A 14799-nucleotide genomic window follows, 5' to 3' on the forward strand; every position below is an offset into this window, starting at 1 on the left:
CCTCCGGCCGGAGGAGCGCACGGAGCCCGCGGTCGCGCCCGCACCGCAGGCCCCTTCAGAGAGTCCGGGGGCGGGCGCGGGTCCGGCGGCGGCGGCGGCCGCAGCCCCCGGCGGCGCGCAACCGCCCGTCGCCGCCCGCCGCTGCCCGGCCCCCGGCGCGCCGCCGGCTCCGGCTTTGTGCGGAGGGAGCGAGTTCGCGGCTTCGGCTCCCGGCGCCCTCAGTGGCCGCGCCGCCAGCGGACTGCTGCAGCAGCGTGAGCAGCGGGGGTCGCGGCTGCGGGAAACGCTCCGGAGCCCGGGAACATAGTCCCCGCTGGCTAGCGGCGGCGGCGGCGGCGGCAGCAGCGGGGCCCCTGCGCGCGGCGCCCACCGTCTCCTCCTCGCGCCGGGCTCGCGGTGTTGCAGGCGGCAGCCACGCAGACTGCTCTCTCATCCTTTTGTCCTTCAGTCAGAACGTGAATGTACTGCTGACGCATACTGTTCTGGGAGAAGATTAGCGTGATGCAGTGCTCTTATGTATTAGCGCCGCTCCCCCTCCGCCGCCTGCCTCGCGGGGTTAACGCCGGCGCCTTCCAGCGCCGCGCCGGCCGGCGCCGCGCAGCCCCGCGCCTCCGGCCGCCGGTCTTCTTCCTTCCTGCTTCCTTCCTCCTCTCTTCCTCTCTCCCCCTCCCCCCTCCCCCCTCCCCGGGCTGCTTCCTCCCCGCCCCCTCTAGACGAGCGGAGCGGGGCCAGGGCGAGCGGGCGAGCGAGCCGGAGTGAGCGTCAAGTGAGGGGCCGCGCGCAAGTCGCAGGCATTCGCAGCTATTTTGGGCCGGTCGGAGGGAGCAGTTGGGTGGCCGCTGATAGGCTGGAGCAGCGCGGGGCTGCGGCGGGAGAGCCCGCGCCGGCCCCCGCCCTCCGGCCCGCACCCGGGGCCCCCTGGCTCTGAAGAGTGGGGCTCAGGGGCCCGGCGGCCCGCTGCGGGGCTGCTGCATTTGGCCTGCCTCTCGCCCGGCCCGCGTCATCCTCACCCCCGCTGACTGCTGACGGGGCGCCGCCCGGGCCGCGGACTCGCGCTCGGAGTTCGGAACTGCGTGGTGGGGACTCGGGGGACGGCGGCGGGGGCCACGAGGCTCCCAGGACCGAGAGCCGGGGCTTCGCTGCTGCACTGCCGCCGGCCCCTCCTTCGCTTTGCCGCACCCCTCCTGTGTTCTCACTGGGGCTTTAAATGAGTTTCCTTAATGAGGGTTGCGGGGGCGGGAAACAGTGGCAGGAATGACCAAGTGCAATGAGCTGGGGAATGACAACCTGGGACAGCACAGAGGCCGGCAGGAAGGATTGAGGTGAACTCCCGGAACCCACGACACAGCCCGTTCATTCATGGAGCTGCAGCCGCGGCTTCTCAGTCTTCGCTGGCCGGAGTCGCCCCTTGCTCCCCGCTGCCCCCAGAGAACTGGGGGAAGGGAGGCGGGCGGCTGAGCCCCCTGCCCTGTGAGCTCGCCAGCCCTTCCTTGGCTAGGACTCAGAAGAACTGCGTAGCAGCCAGGGGTAGCGATTGGGAGTGGGGGTGGAATTCTTGCTCCTATTTCTGGTAGGAGACCCTAAGGCATTTGACAGACTGGTGTAGGAGAACAGGACTAGGTCAGCTTTTTCCCACCCCCCTGAAAAAAGACTGCCCCTTCCTCTGCCGACTGTGGGTGGGGCAATCTGTAGTTGAGCCCTGGGAAGCCGGTCCAGTAGAATATAGCATGGTTTAATATCCCTTCCCTTCAAGAGCTGCCTCCAGACTTCTCATCCCCCACCCCTCTCCCCGTGTGATTTCTGGCAGGCTCGCTTGATAAACCCTCATCACCTGCGCGTGGGCTGTTGCTTAAGAACGAGGAGGTCCCAGATTTCTCAGCTCTCTGGTTTCTGCCACACCCATTTCTGAGTATTGTCTTTTGCCCAGTAACCTGAACCTCTTTAAATAGACCATGGAATACTTGAAGTCCTGGAAACGGTTCCTTTGTAGGCAAGTTGGAGTCCCATTCTTTACCAAGACCTTTCTGTTATCATTTGCTGTCAAATAATAACCTTGATAGTTTCTATTTATTGAACCCTTACTCTGTATTCCACTGCAACCCTATTATTCATTTTATATGAGTCAAACATGTTGCCTAGGGTCACTAGTAAGTGATAGTGGATTTGAGCCTCAGCATGTCTCAAATGTTAAGAAACTTGGGTGTGGAAGTGATTCCCCAAAGTATTCTAGTGGGATGAGACCTCAGGTTTCATTCATCCACTTCAATAGTCATTTACTGGGATGCTTATCTACTATGTACCATCCACCATACCAAGAACTTAGATCTGTTCTCGTTTAATCTTCATTTACCCAGTGAAAGTAATTGCCACACTTGTCTCCATTTCACAGATGAAGGCACTTAGCTCAGGCAGGCAAATAACTTGCCCAAGGTCACACACTAGAAAGTAACAGAGCCAGCCTTTCCATCCAGCCTTCAAACCCTGAGTCCGATGTTTTCATCACTGACAAGAATGTCCGCTGTGTCTACTCTGCATAGCATAAATGGTGGAGGCAAGTGGAGGGGGGAGGAGAGAGAGACTGTAGGAAAGTTCAGTGAAGGATGTGTCAGAGAAGTAAGATGAAGGGTAGGAGACGGGCTGAGAAAATGAACTCTCATCAAGAAAAAGAATGAGGGAGACGTGGAGGTAAGTCAAACCCTGATACTAGGGTTTAGTTCCATCTGGGCACTCAGGCTTTCTGGTGAGAGGTTCTGCTCCTTTATAGCTGGCACCAACCTAGTAGAGTCGTCTGTTGCCTGAGGAGACCCTTGGCCAGGGTCTGGATGGCAATGATTAAGTATGACTATCCCTCCCTCCTCAGGCAACAGGGGCTCTGCCTGGGCTGGTTCCCTGCTACTGTAGGCAAACTCAAACCCTGTCTCTTCAGCTCCAGGCTCCACGAATGAAAGCTGCTGCCCCGCACTATAAAGGTAGATGAAAGTGGGGGCCGACTTGAGTCAGACCAGTACTTAGTAATGAGGTTGTCTCTCAGTAAGTATTTGTGACTGCCATCCATGAAGGTGACTATGCCCAGCTCTGTCGAGCTCTGAATCAGGCTGCTTTGCCCCCTGTAAGCCAGCTGGGCCAGGAAAGCACCATTAAACCTACTAACTGGACTACAGAGGAGACTGTGGGGCCGTCGTTGCACACAGCCCTTCTGAGCTGAAGGTGGGATTGCAGCCTCTCATTTTGGTAACCCAAGTACTATCTAGCTATGGCATCTTGCTCCTCACGGCCCGTGGCTCTGACTGTTTCTTGGATTTGGAATGGTGCCACCAAAGAATAAGAAGGGAAGAAGGCTACTTAAACCCTAAGAGGAAGAGACACTGGATTCAGATTGTTTTCACTTGCAGTTTCACACAGGGAGACTGCTGTGATAACGCCAGAGAGAGCTAAAAAAGCCAGCAGTGATTGGGCAGGGCCTGTGTCAGCAGCCTGGTATTATAGAATGAGCTCTGTGCTAAGATTGGGATACCTGAGTTGTAGTCCCCTTTCTGCCACTGATTAGACATGTGACAAATCTTAAGATAGCTCTAAATATCAGTTTTTCCATTTATAAAATCAAGGAAATGGATTAGAAAGTTTCTTACCGCTCTCTTAGTCCATGATTCCTCCCCCATCTCAGATATGTAGCTCTGTGAAGGTTGATCCTTTGGAATTGTAGCCAAGTCTTGGAAATGGGCCACAAAGTTAAGTGAGAATGCTTTCTTCATTTAATCTAGAGATCCATAGTGCCGGAACAGAGCAAATCGGACTGTGTTTTCCCAGCTACTAAAAAGACACATAGATCACAGAATGTTAAACTAAAATGGACCTTGGAGATTATCTGGATTTAACCTCTCACTTTACAGATGTCACTGATGAAGCTCAGAGAGGCACAGTGACTTACCTAAAGCTACATGACTGATTAGTATCAGAGTCTGTCCTTTCTGACCTCAGTTCCTCAGTCAAAGTGACAATGTATGGCTAATTGGCATTTAAACCTGGGTCTTGAAGATATTTCCAAATGCCTGTCTAATGTGGGCTTGTATGCCAGTGCGACTATACTTTGCTGGATTGGGATAAAGAAGACTCTTCAATAGCACCAGTCTGCACTTCCTAGTGACTTTGGGTCCCCAATAGAAAATGACAGAAATGGTCATCTAGAGGACCCAGGACTCTCCCACCCAGCCAGGATAATTGGGTTCCTTAGTAAAGCCCAGGGCTAGACGACTCCCTGACCTGATATGCATCCCTGAGGCATTATCCTGAGCAGCCACTAGATGTCCATAATGCCTCATAGGGTGTTCCAGGAGTGAGCTGGGTATCGTTTTGCCACCAAATAGGCTTTGGGGCCTCTTTTAAGGGTAGGTCCATCAGTGGCAGGAACAGAACAGAAGCAAAGACATAAAAGGAATTTGGGAAACTAGAAAGAAAAAAGTAGTATGGAAATTGCCCTCCACAAAGGGAAAGAAAGATATCAATTGGTGAATCAGTAATAATAAAAAGTAGGAATGGTCTACATGGAAATAGTCACTGCCTTCTTTCCAAGATAATGAACACATTGTGTGTGTGTGTGTGTGTCTGTCTGTCTTAGTTCCACCCACGTGTGCAAACACCTATCAGGGACAACTAGCCATGAATTTTCTGTTTAATAAGTAAAATCAGAATTGCAAAGGGAAGGTTATTTTTCTTGCCTGTGATCCCATAGTGAGGCTGGCTGTGCCATTACTACCCACAGTAATAAAGGGAATGGATTTTATTCCTGGAGCCTGATGATTCAAGGCAAGACAGCTGTTCTAGAGTTACCCACTCTTCTGAGTGTGCTTAGAATCCACTGTTCTTTTCCCCCAAGGACTCAGCTCTTTAAGGAAGTCAGAAGGGAGTGGACAATAAAGGATAAAAAAGCATTCTCCCTCCAGGTCCCATCAAGAGCAATTTTTAAAAACCTTGGCTAAGAAAAGACACAGTGCTTAGTACAAACGGTAAAGAGAGAGAATGGAGAGGCCTTTCCCTCTTCTCTAAGACTAAGTTTCTAGGGCTTACAGTTTCTTTGTAGGCTGTCAGGCTCGAGTGATGGGGAAAACCTCCCAGCTAGCACTCTGCCTCCTCTTTTGGAATAGTTTGCACGTGGTCTAGCCACAGTCACTTACATGTTCAAATTGAAAAGAGAGGTTCAGCCAGGAGCCCTGAAAATGCACTTCTGTAGGTACACTGGCCCATTCCAGGCCCTTGTGGCTTTTCCTCTTTAATTGCCTGTGTATAGCAGTAATAATGGTTTTAATAGCAACATTTACTGCAGCGTTGATAGGTACTTGGTACTGTGTTAAGTTACACATATTTACTCCTCACAACAGCTCTGTGAGATGGGTACCATCAGATTTCCCCATTTTGCAGATGAATTTAAGAAGTGTTCTCAGGATCACAGAACTGACTACTAATGAGTGATTAAATTTGTTTCTTGAGGCTGCCATAACAAATCACCACATAGTTGGTGATTTAAAGCAGAAATATATTCTCTCACAGTTCTGGAGGCTGAAAGTTCAAAATCTGGCAGGGCTACACTCCCTCCAGTGGCCCTAGGGGAGAATCATTCCTTGCCTCTTGCCCCTGCCAGCTTCTGGTGGCTGTCAGCCTTTCTTGATTTATAGCTGTATCACTTCAGTCTCTGCCTCCATGGCCACATTGCCTTCTCCTCTTCTGTCTGTCTCTCTCCTCTTTGTGACTTATAAGGACACCTGTCATTGGATTTAGGGCCTACCTGGATAATCCAGGATGATCTCCTTATCTCAGAATCCTTAATTTAAATGGGTCTTTGCAGACATCATTTTCAAATAGGTTAACCATCACAGGGTTCTGGGAATGAGGATGTACCCCTATTTTTCTAGGGGCTCATTCAGCCCATTACAGTGATAGAGCCAGGTTTCAGTCTCAGTACAGAGCCCAAACTCAACCACTGTGATGCTGTGATATGCCATTTAACGTGAAGGGGAAAGGGACAATGCATCTGACAACCAGCAGGTGACTCTTCCCTATACCTGTGCCTGTGAAGGGTAGGGGAGCCAAGCAGGAGCTGTGTGGCTCTTGGGTCTTCCCACTGGGAAGGGAGAGAGTCTCTCAATCAGGAAACATCACATGAGCCAAGAGAAGGGGACAGGCTGACAAGACACACTCAGGAGAAATCTGTCTCTTATTTTGTTTCTTTCTGATTCCATTCTTAATGATTCTCTCACTTTCTCTTTACATCGTCTCTAGATTTTATCCCAAAGATATTGGAACACTTAAGCATTTACCAGTAGTAACACCAAAAGTACCTCCTGCCATTGCCACCAAATTTGGCTCCACTGTATCTAAGTCTTAGAAATGTTGAGCTTCATGTTCGTTGGAGATTAAGGGATACCTCCAGATCAGGGCCAGCAGGTACAGATGTGGAACTGAGAGCTATGAATAGAGTGGCTTTTCAGGTATCTGAAACATAAATATGATCATTAATCCATGCCTACGCTTACAATTAGCCTCTTCACAGACACACAGTGTATGCTTAAAATTATTCAGATTTTGGTTGGAGAAAATCCAAAACAATACTTTTTCCCAAATGGACTAATACAAAATTTGCCACATAAGAGCATGTGCGTGTCTGTGTGTGTGGATGCTAGTGGGCATTATGGTGTACTGGTGGATGCAAAGCATCTCTGGAGTCAGACCTGAGTTTAAACCCCAGTTCTGCCTCTTACATACCGCCTATATATAGGTTAGTTGTTTAAGCCCCAGATTCTTCACGTGTAAAGTGGGATTAATAACTTATTTCATGCTATTGTTAAACTAGAAGCAAGTAAAGGAAATCACAATCTCAGCAAATAGTAATGGTCGTAGCATCTATTATTTTCTAATATGGAAACCGGTATAGAAGAGGCTGTCTTGTTCAAAGTCAGTTATTGAGGGGATTCTTTTCTTCTAGATACCTGCCCTTATTATTGCACCTAATTTATAACTTTCAGTTCTCCATTTAAGGTATGAGATGTTTTTCATTATTTGTTTTTAACAGTTACTGGGTTGGGTTTTTTTTTTTCTTTTCTTTTCTTTTTTTTTTTTTGAGGTAATTTTAGACTTATAGACAGGTCAAAAATAGTACTGAGTTCCCATATGTGCTTCACCCAGCGTTCTCTTATGTGAGTTAATATCTTACATAACCACAGAACATTTATTCAAAACTAAGAAATTAATCTATTCAAGACATAGATTTTTACACTTGCCCTCTACAGTCTCTTCTCCATAGCAACCAAAGTGATCTTTGTGACAGTAGATCAGATTATGTTATTGATTTGCTTAAAATGCCCCAGTGTCTTCCTCTCATAGTTTGAATAACAACCATACTGCTTCCCATGGCCCACATGCCCTAAGCCTTCATCCCTGCCTGCACCTCTGCCCTCAGGTTTTATCGTCTTCCTCCTCATTCCCTGCACTTCAGCTACCCTGAATTTCTTTTCCTGGAATACTCTTACATGGTTCTCCCCATTAAGGCCTTTATTCTCCCCACAACCTAAAATGTTCCCCCACATCTTCAGGTGGCTATCCTGTCCAGAGTAGCCCCCCTCATCACAGTCATATCACCCAGCTTCATTTTTCTCATTTTATTTTCCATTATCTGAAATTGCCTTGTTTATGGGCTGTCTATTGTGCATCCCCACAGGAGCAGAGGCCCCTGCATCTTGTTTCCAATACTTAGACCATAGCAGTGAGTTCATTATTTCAGAGAGATGAGGACTGTTTTCGATGTCCCACGTGGGTAAGAGCTCAGGCCTTCCTAATTTTATCGATAGCCCTAGCCCTACCCTACTCTACTTACATTCTTTGAAGAAGCAGGTGAGAAATTGCTAGCCTGATTTTTTGTTTTAATACTGGAAAAATGAAGGAGAATCCTAGTGACCTTAAGGTGTCTCCAGTTCTCAGTTTTTAGAATTCCTAGCCCCTTGCTGACAGATTTATGAAGGAGAGTTTTATGGAGGTATCATAAAGGCTCACGGGTTCTTGGCAATTGTGAATATGTGAGGAGTGAGCATAGGTGCACAAATACACATTATCTGTGCTCATGTACACATAAGCCTGTCATTTTCAAATTGGCTAAAGTGCATTTTCTCCAAAGGGAGTGGGGGCTGTTGAGCCTGAAATAGGGAACACCAGGACAGTAAGATCAAATACTTTGAAAGTGGCTGTGCCAACGCTTTCTGCTAATTAAAGAATGTTAGGACAATCACCACTAGCAGCAGTAAAGGGCGCCCCATTACCTCGCTTTATGGAGAGCTGGGTAAATTTAAAGGCAGCTATAAATATCCCACTGAGTGCCGGAGCTATAGCACAGTCAGCGGGTACCTGCTGGGCAAGGAGAGGAGCCCAGAGCTTCTGGTCCCCTCTGTCTAGGGTTCTCATCTCTATTACCTGTCAGTCCCCAAATTTTGCTTGACTGAAGAAGAATTCCATCAACGAACCCTTAATTTAAAAACACTCGGGGAGACAGCAAACAGCTGTGTGTTGAGTCTGCCTGGGAGCCCAGGCTACCTGGGTTCTTCTCCAGCTTTGTCAGTGACTTTCTTTTCCTTTTGCCTGGATGGAAGATATTTCTTCATGTTGTGATTTTGTTTCCTTGAAACATGGGGTGTGTCACAGAAATTAAAAAAAAAAAAAAATCCAGGTGTAGTGCTTATGCTTGTAATCCCAGCACTTTGGGAGGCCAAGGTGGGGGAATCGCTTGAGCCTGGGAGGAGGAGGTTGCAGTGACCTGAGATCGCACCACTCACTCCAACTCTGGTCATCAAACAAAGCAAGGTCCTATCTTTTTTTTTTTTTTTTTTTTTTTAAAGTGACATGGTTTAAGACCTTTCTCCTGGGAATATTCTAGAACCCCTTAACTGAGCAACTCTGTGCTCCAGAGAAAATTTTAGCATCTGTAAAGTGGGAACAAAATGGGAACATACTTTTTATACTTATCGTACGGAATTTCTGACTAAATTAAAGATTTTTACTCAGCTTGGAACTTTCTCCATGTTTTTAATCTATTCAATTTAGCTTGAAACCTATTATGTCCTTTTCTGGGGTTTCTTCTTGTGTCTCTTCCATGGCCTCCAAGCCGTTCTAATCCCTTGGTTGGTAGAGTGGTGCCACATTGGCACTGCCTCCTCTCTACCAGCTTTCTTGATCTGTTGTTCATTTTCTTTAGACATCAGCATCTATGGCCATCAAGCCGCCTTGCACAGTTTGCTAATTGTTTTCAATTGTATGCCTCCAGCTTGAGCTATGGTTAGGATTTTCCTGTTCTAGTAGTCCACTCAGTACTGGCCTAGTAACGTGAGTTCCTTGGCAAGTTCATTTGTCTCATCTAAGGAGTTCCAGGGAGAGAATTAAGGGACCCATGATGGAAATGTGGGCTTGAACTTTGTCTCTCTGTAGCTGGTACTCTTCATCCCACCCCTTCCCATCTTTGAGCAAAAGGACAAGCACTTTACCTTAAGAGTGGAGGAGGGCCAGGTGCAGGGGCTCCTGTCTATAATCCTAGCACTACAGGAGGTCGAGGATGGAGGATCGCTTAAGCCCAGGAGTTTGAGATTAGCCTGGGCAATATAATGAGACGCCCCCCATCTCTAAAATAATAATAATAACAGTTTAAAAAATAAGAGGTGGAGGGCAGCACAGCATTGGCAACACCAGGAAACCAGCCCAGCGCCCACACCACTGGCTTCCCCATGAGTCATCAAACAACCAATGGGTGAATTGGCCAACACCCAGGTTCCTGGATGCTGCGTTCCTTTTTTATGACTTGAGCTTCTTCAGGAGTTAGATCTATCAAGCCTCCAATCTGCTCTTGTTCCATGTTTTTAGATGCACCTCTGTCTGCAAATGCTTCCAGTGGAAAGTCACCTTTATATCTAGAGGAACTGGGGATAGGTGAACATGATCTAAACGTGCTAGAGAACTCTCAGCCCCTCTATCAGATTTAGAAAGGATGAGAATGTCCCCAGTTTGTTGGTTGGCTAGTTGGTCTATTCATATACATACTCTCTCACATTTACATACTGAGTTTCTCTCATACAGCTGTGAATTTGGCTAGAACTGACAGGTAGATTTGTTTGCTTATTTCTTTTTAACCATGGGTAACATCACCACCTTGAAACGTGTTCTGCCTTATCCCAACACCACTCCAAGCCATGAATCCCCATCTTTCAATGTTTACCACACTACCAGCCAAGAATGCTAAGCAGGGTGTTCTGGGGAACCTTTCATCTTGGTCTACTTTAAACTATTTCTCTGATGAACACCAGACTGAAATGGCTCTGGTTCTGATGGGGGGTGCTAAATCCCCAGCCTTTGTGCAACTACCAGCTGGGGATCTGAGGGGTCTCCTACCATGATGCCTAGACACCGGCAGCCTGGCTAGAAGAGCTCTCATTCTCTATCACTTTCTTGGTGACTAGGGACAGTTTATATGGCAGCCCAGTGAGGCTACTTGATTTGTATTCAGTGCACAAACCCTGAAAAAACCCCGTGAGGAGCCCTGCCAGCCAGCAACTCTGAAAGGATGCTTTGTGTGAGTGAGCAGTGTCTGAGATGGACAGGGACTCTCCTCCCTCCCCTGAAAACAGCCTCTCTGGCCCAGCAACTTACTGGTGCTTTGGATCTGGCACAGAGCTCCTGGGGATCCCTCCCCAAGAGGAGACCATCTTGGGATCCCAGATACACTGAGCAACTTGCGCCCTGTCCTTCCTGCCCTGGCTTCTGGCAGTCAGCCTCCATGAGCCAGTCAGCAGGATCCATTCAAGGTGGTGCCCGTGTATGTAAGAGAGACAGTAAGTGGAAAAGGAGGAAGATGAACATGAACAGACCAACCAGCCAACAAACTGGGGATGTCGTCATTCTCAGATGCCTGCGAAGGCTGTAGCCTCTGCTCAGCACTGCTGTCCATCCTGCCAGACTGGTCCTTTGTTCTCTCCCCAAGCAAGAGCTATGGTACCCTGAACCTGTTTGATTTCCTAACCCATTAAAGCTTTCTTTTGCACCTATTATCTGAAAAGGGGCAGAAATAAGAATTCTGCTCCTGAACATCTGGTAGCTGCAAGGTAAAATTCTTTACCAAATTGAGACCAAGAGGTGTTCCTGCCTGATGGGAGACCAGGCCTGTCAGCACCACCACCAACCCTGTCCTGTTTTTAATGCCACTGGAGGAGTTGGCTCCTGCCAGCTGCTATCTGAGTCTGTCTCTTTTAAGATGTTATTTGTTATTAACAAGTTTTCTAAACACATAACCTTGACTCACTTGCTTAGGTGAACAAGACCATTCTCATTAAGTACTGTTTTCTGTGAAGGAAAAGAATTAAGTGGGTATTGAAGAACTTTCTAAGGGCTCACGCATACACGAGAGCCTAGAAGACAGCATCACTGGCACGTGAATGGCAGGCTGGGCTTAGTCTTCTCCCCCCTGAACAGCTCCATCTTAGGCCACATCTCTTTGTGAGAAAAGCCAAAGAGGGTGGCTGAAGTATGTTTAATCAGGTGCCCATCTCAGAGGTTACACCAGTTCTCCCCTCTCATATTTCAGTGATGCTGGGTTTTTTTAATACCAGCCTCATCTTTGCCAAATTAAAACCCTCCTTGTATCTTGTTTGCCCTAATTATTTTGAATTTAGTCCATCACAAATAATATACATGTAATAAGGCCAAGGCAGGCAGATCACTTGAGGTCAGGAGTTCGAGACCAGCTTGGCCAACATGGTAAAACCCCATTTCTACTAAAAATACAAAAATTAGCCAGGTGTGGTGGCATGCACCTGTAATCCCAGCTACTTGGGAGGCTGAGGTGGGAGAATCACTTGAACCCCAGAGGCAGAGGCTACAGTGAGCCGAGATTGTGCCACTGCATCTAGCTGGGTGACAGAGGGAGACTCCGTCTCAAAAAATAAATTTATATATATATATAAATTTATATATCTGAAATATATAAATGGTGGTGCCGACAGGCCTGGTCTCCTATCAGGCAGGAACACCTCTTGGTCTCAATTTGATAAAGAATGATAAAGAGCAGGATTCTTATTTCTGCCCCTTTTCAGATAATATATCTTTATATATGTATTTATATATATGTGTGTGTGTGTATATATATGTGTGTATATATATATATACACACGTAATAAACATTGCAACACTTAGAGTGTCTATTAAATAGGACAATGTAACCAAACAAATATTTTTCTTCCATTTTATTTTAGAAGCCTTTAGAAGAGGGATAGTGCGGAGAGAAGGGTTGTGGGCCTGAGAGGGGCTGTGTCTGGGGACAGAAGGTAGCAGAGTGGGAATAAAGATGTGGCCCCAGCCAAGGACTTTACCTCAGACTCATTGCTTTCACATCTGGGTATGTGGAGGAGAAGAAAACCCAAGAAAATGTTTCCATTTGGCTGAACGAGAGTTTTCTCCAGACCCACCTCCTATCTAAAGTGTCCTGTCGCCACACTTGACCCAATGGCACTTGTGGTTTGTGTGTTATCACTTCTCCACTCGGTGTGGTCAAGGAGCTTTGCAGCCCTGACTTGTAGCACAGAAAGATTTATTCAGGCCGCGTCCACAAAGGGACAGGCAGACTCCTAAAGAATCAGGCTTTGTAGGCAAATGCAGCCCTGCCTGATTTCCAGAGACCTTTGTCCCCTGGAATAGGTAAGATGAGCAGAAAATCTGAAACCAGTGGCTTGAAAACTGTTTACCACAGAATTTCCTGTATGGGTCCCATACTTGTACAACACACTTATTTTGAAAATTTTTTCTTCCTTGCTCTTACCTTGCTGAAATCATTCATTGTTTTTACAACAAAGAAAATAATCAAAAAGTGTTTAAAATAAAAAAGGAGCTCATCTTCTTCCCCCCTCCCGTCTCCCGCCCCACCCCCGCCACACACACACAAACACACACACACACACACACACACACACCCCTTTTATCCCTCTTCTCATTCCTACTCCTAAACAATTTAAGAGAATCTTCAAGTTTAAGCCATTTTTGAAATGGTTTTGCTCTCATCCCTGGAGGTGTAACAGCCTTTTCCCATTCAGTACTTTATTTTTCCAGATAGTTCATATGGAGTAGAAGGAACATACTATATCTGTTTCTGTATTGATGGATCGTGTTCAGTTGTGTACATTTGTCTCTGAGGCCTGCTAATGCCATTTGAGTTTCTAAAATCCTTATTTTTGCAAATCCATTTGTGTCCTGGGTTTAGCTCCCGATTTTAGGATTAGCAGAGATTATAGGGTCTGTCTGATGCCTTCTCCAAGCTTTGTATCAGATTTATGGCTATGAATCGAGAAGTTTGCACATAGATAGCATGGAAACTAGAGGCAGATACGACCTGATGGGAGAAAAAAGCAAAAGGAGCTCTTGTAAAGAATTGGAGTAGTTATCAGGCCAGATATTTGGATCAGAACCAGTTAAGAACCTGAAAACGCCAACTTTCTGTTTCTTGACTTCACAACTGTGCTGGGCTGCCTGTTCCCTCTTTTCCAGAACAGTATTCCATGGACCCTGGCTGTGCCTCCTCCCCACCCCACCCAGTGGCTGCCCCCAGAATAGAGTTCTAAGCCATGCTCCAGCCCTCTGGGTGGCATCCTTTGCTAAGAGGGCTGTCTCCTGTCATCAGCAGTCCCTGTGGCCTCCATCCTGTCAGTTCTCATTAGGCAGCTCTTCTGCTCTACATCGAGGAGCCTGAGAGACTGGAATAAAGGACAGGGATGGGTTTGGGGCACAGAGCAACCCATGCCACTCCTACCCTGTGACGCAGAAATATTAGGAGGATTCAGCCATCTAATATTTTCTGGAAGTGGAAAAAGACATATTAACTATGGTAAAGACTCATGGGTCACTTTAGGCTATATGTGTTTTATGCTGCAGCACTAGAACGTAGGAGCAGCTTAAATTATCAGATTTATCATCTCACATAAAAAGTCAGTCCCTAAGTAGGACAGCTCCAGGGGAGGGGTGGTTGGTTTAACTAAGATATGTCCCCAGGTCAGAATCAGGCACCTTGGTTTTTTCCCTCTTTCTATCCTGCCATTCTCTCCCCATGACCACAAGTACCTTTCTTGGCTGCAAGATGATGGCCATAGCTCCAGGCATTGCATGCTCATACACCAATCGCCAAAGGCAGGAGAAGCAATAGTTTCTTGTTTTGTGCCTTTTTAAAAGTTTAAAAAAAAAAAAAATCTTGCCCCACAAGCATCTCAGCTGACTTCCTTCTACGACTGATTATCCAGATCTGGATGACACGTCCACTCCTAAACCACTATGTGAAACCAGGAAAGGGAACTCTTTTCCTCCACCCCAATGATTGGCTGAGACTAGGGATTTGGAGGAGCCATGAATTTGGATACGGAAAATCTTTCTCCCTGAAGCCAGGGTCTTGCTCTATCACCCAGGCTGAAGTGCAGTGGCACAATCATGGCTCACTGGAGCCTCAAACTCCTGAGCTAAAGCAATCCTCCCACCTCAGCCTCCTGCCTAGCTGGGACTATAGATGTGTGCCACCATGCCAGGCTAATTGTTTTTATTTTTCGTAGAGATGGGATCCTGCTATGTTGCCCATGCTGGGTTTTGGGGGTTTGTTTGTTTTTGGTTTTTTGTGTTGTTTTTTTTTTGAGACAGAGTCTCACTCACTCCGTCATGCAGGCCACAGTGCAGTGGCATGATCTCAGCTCACTGCAACCTCCACCTCCTAGGTTCAAGTGATTCTCCTCCCTCAGCCTGCCAAGT

The 14799-nt window shown here is 47.3% G+C and overlaps 1 protein-coding gene across 1 annotated transcript in view; it reads left to right on the forward strand.

Annotated features, from left to right (window-relative positions):
- Window positions 1-14799, forward strand: part of SND1 (staphylococcal nuclease and tudor domain containing 1) — a 433869-nt gene that overhangs the window by 372918 nt on the left and 46152 nt on the right.

Source organism: Pongo abelii, chromosome 6 (assembly GCF_028885655.2).
Source record: "Pongo abelii isolate AG06213 chromosome 6, NHGRI_mPonAbe1-v2.0_pri, whole genome shotgun sequence".
Lineage (NCBI taxonomy): Eukaryota > Metazoa > Chordata > Mammalia > Primates > Hominidae > Pongo > Pongo abelii.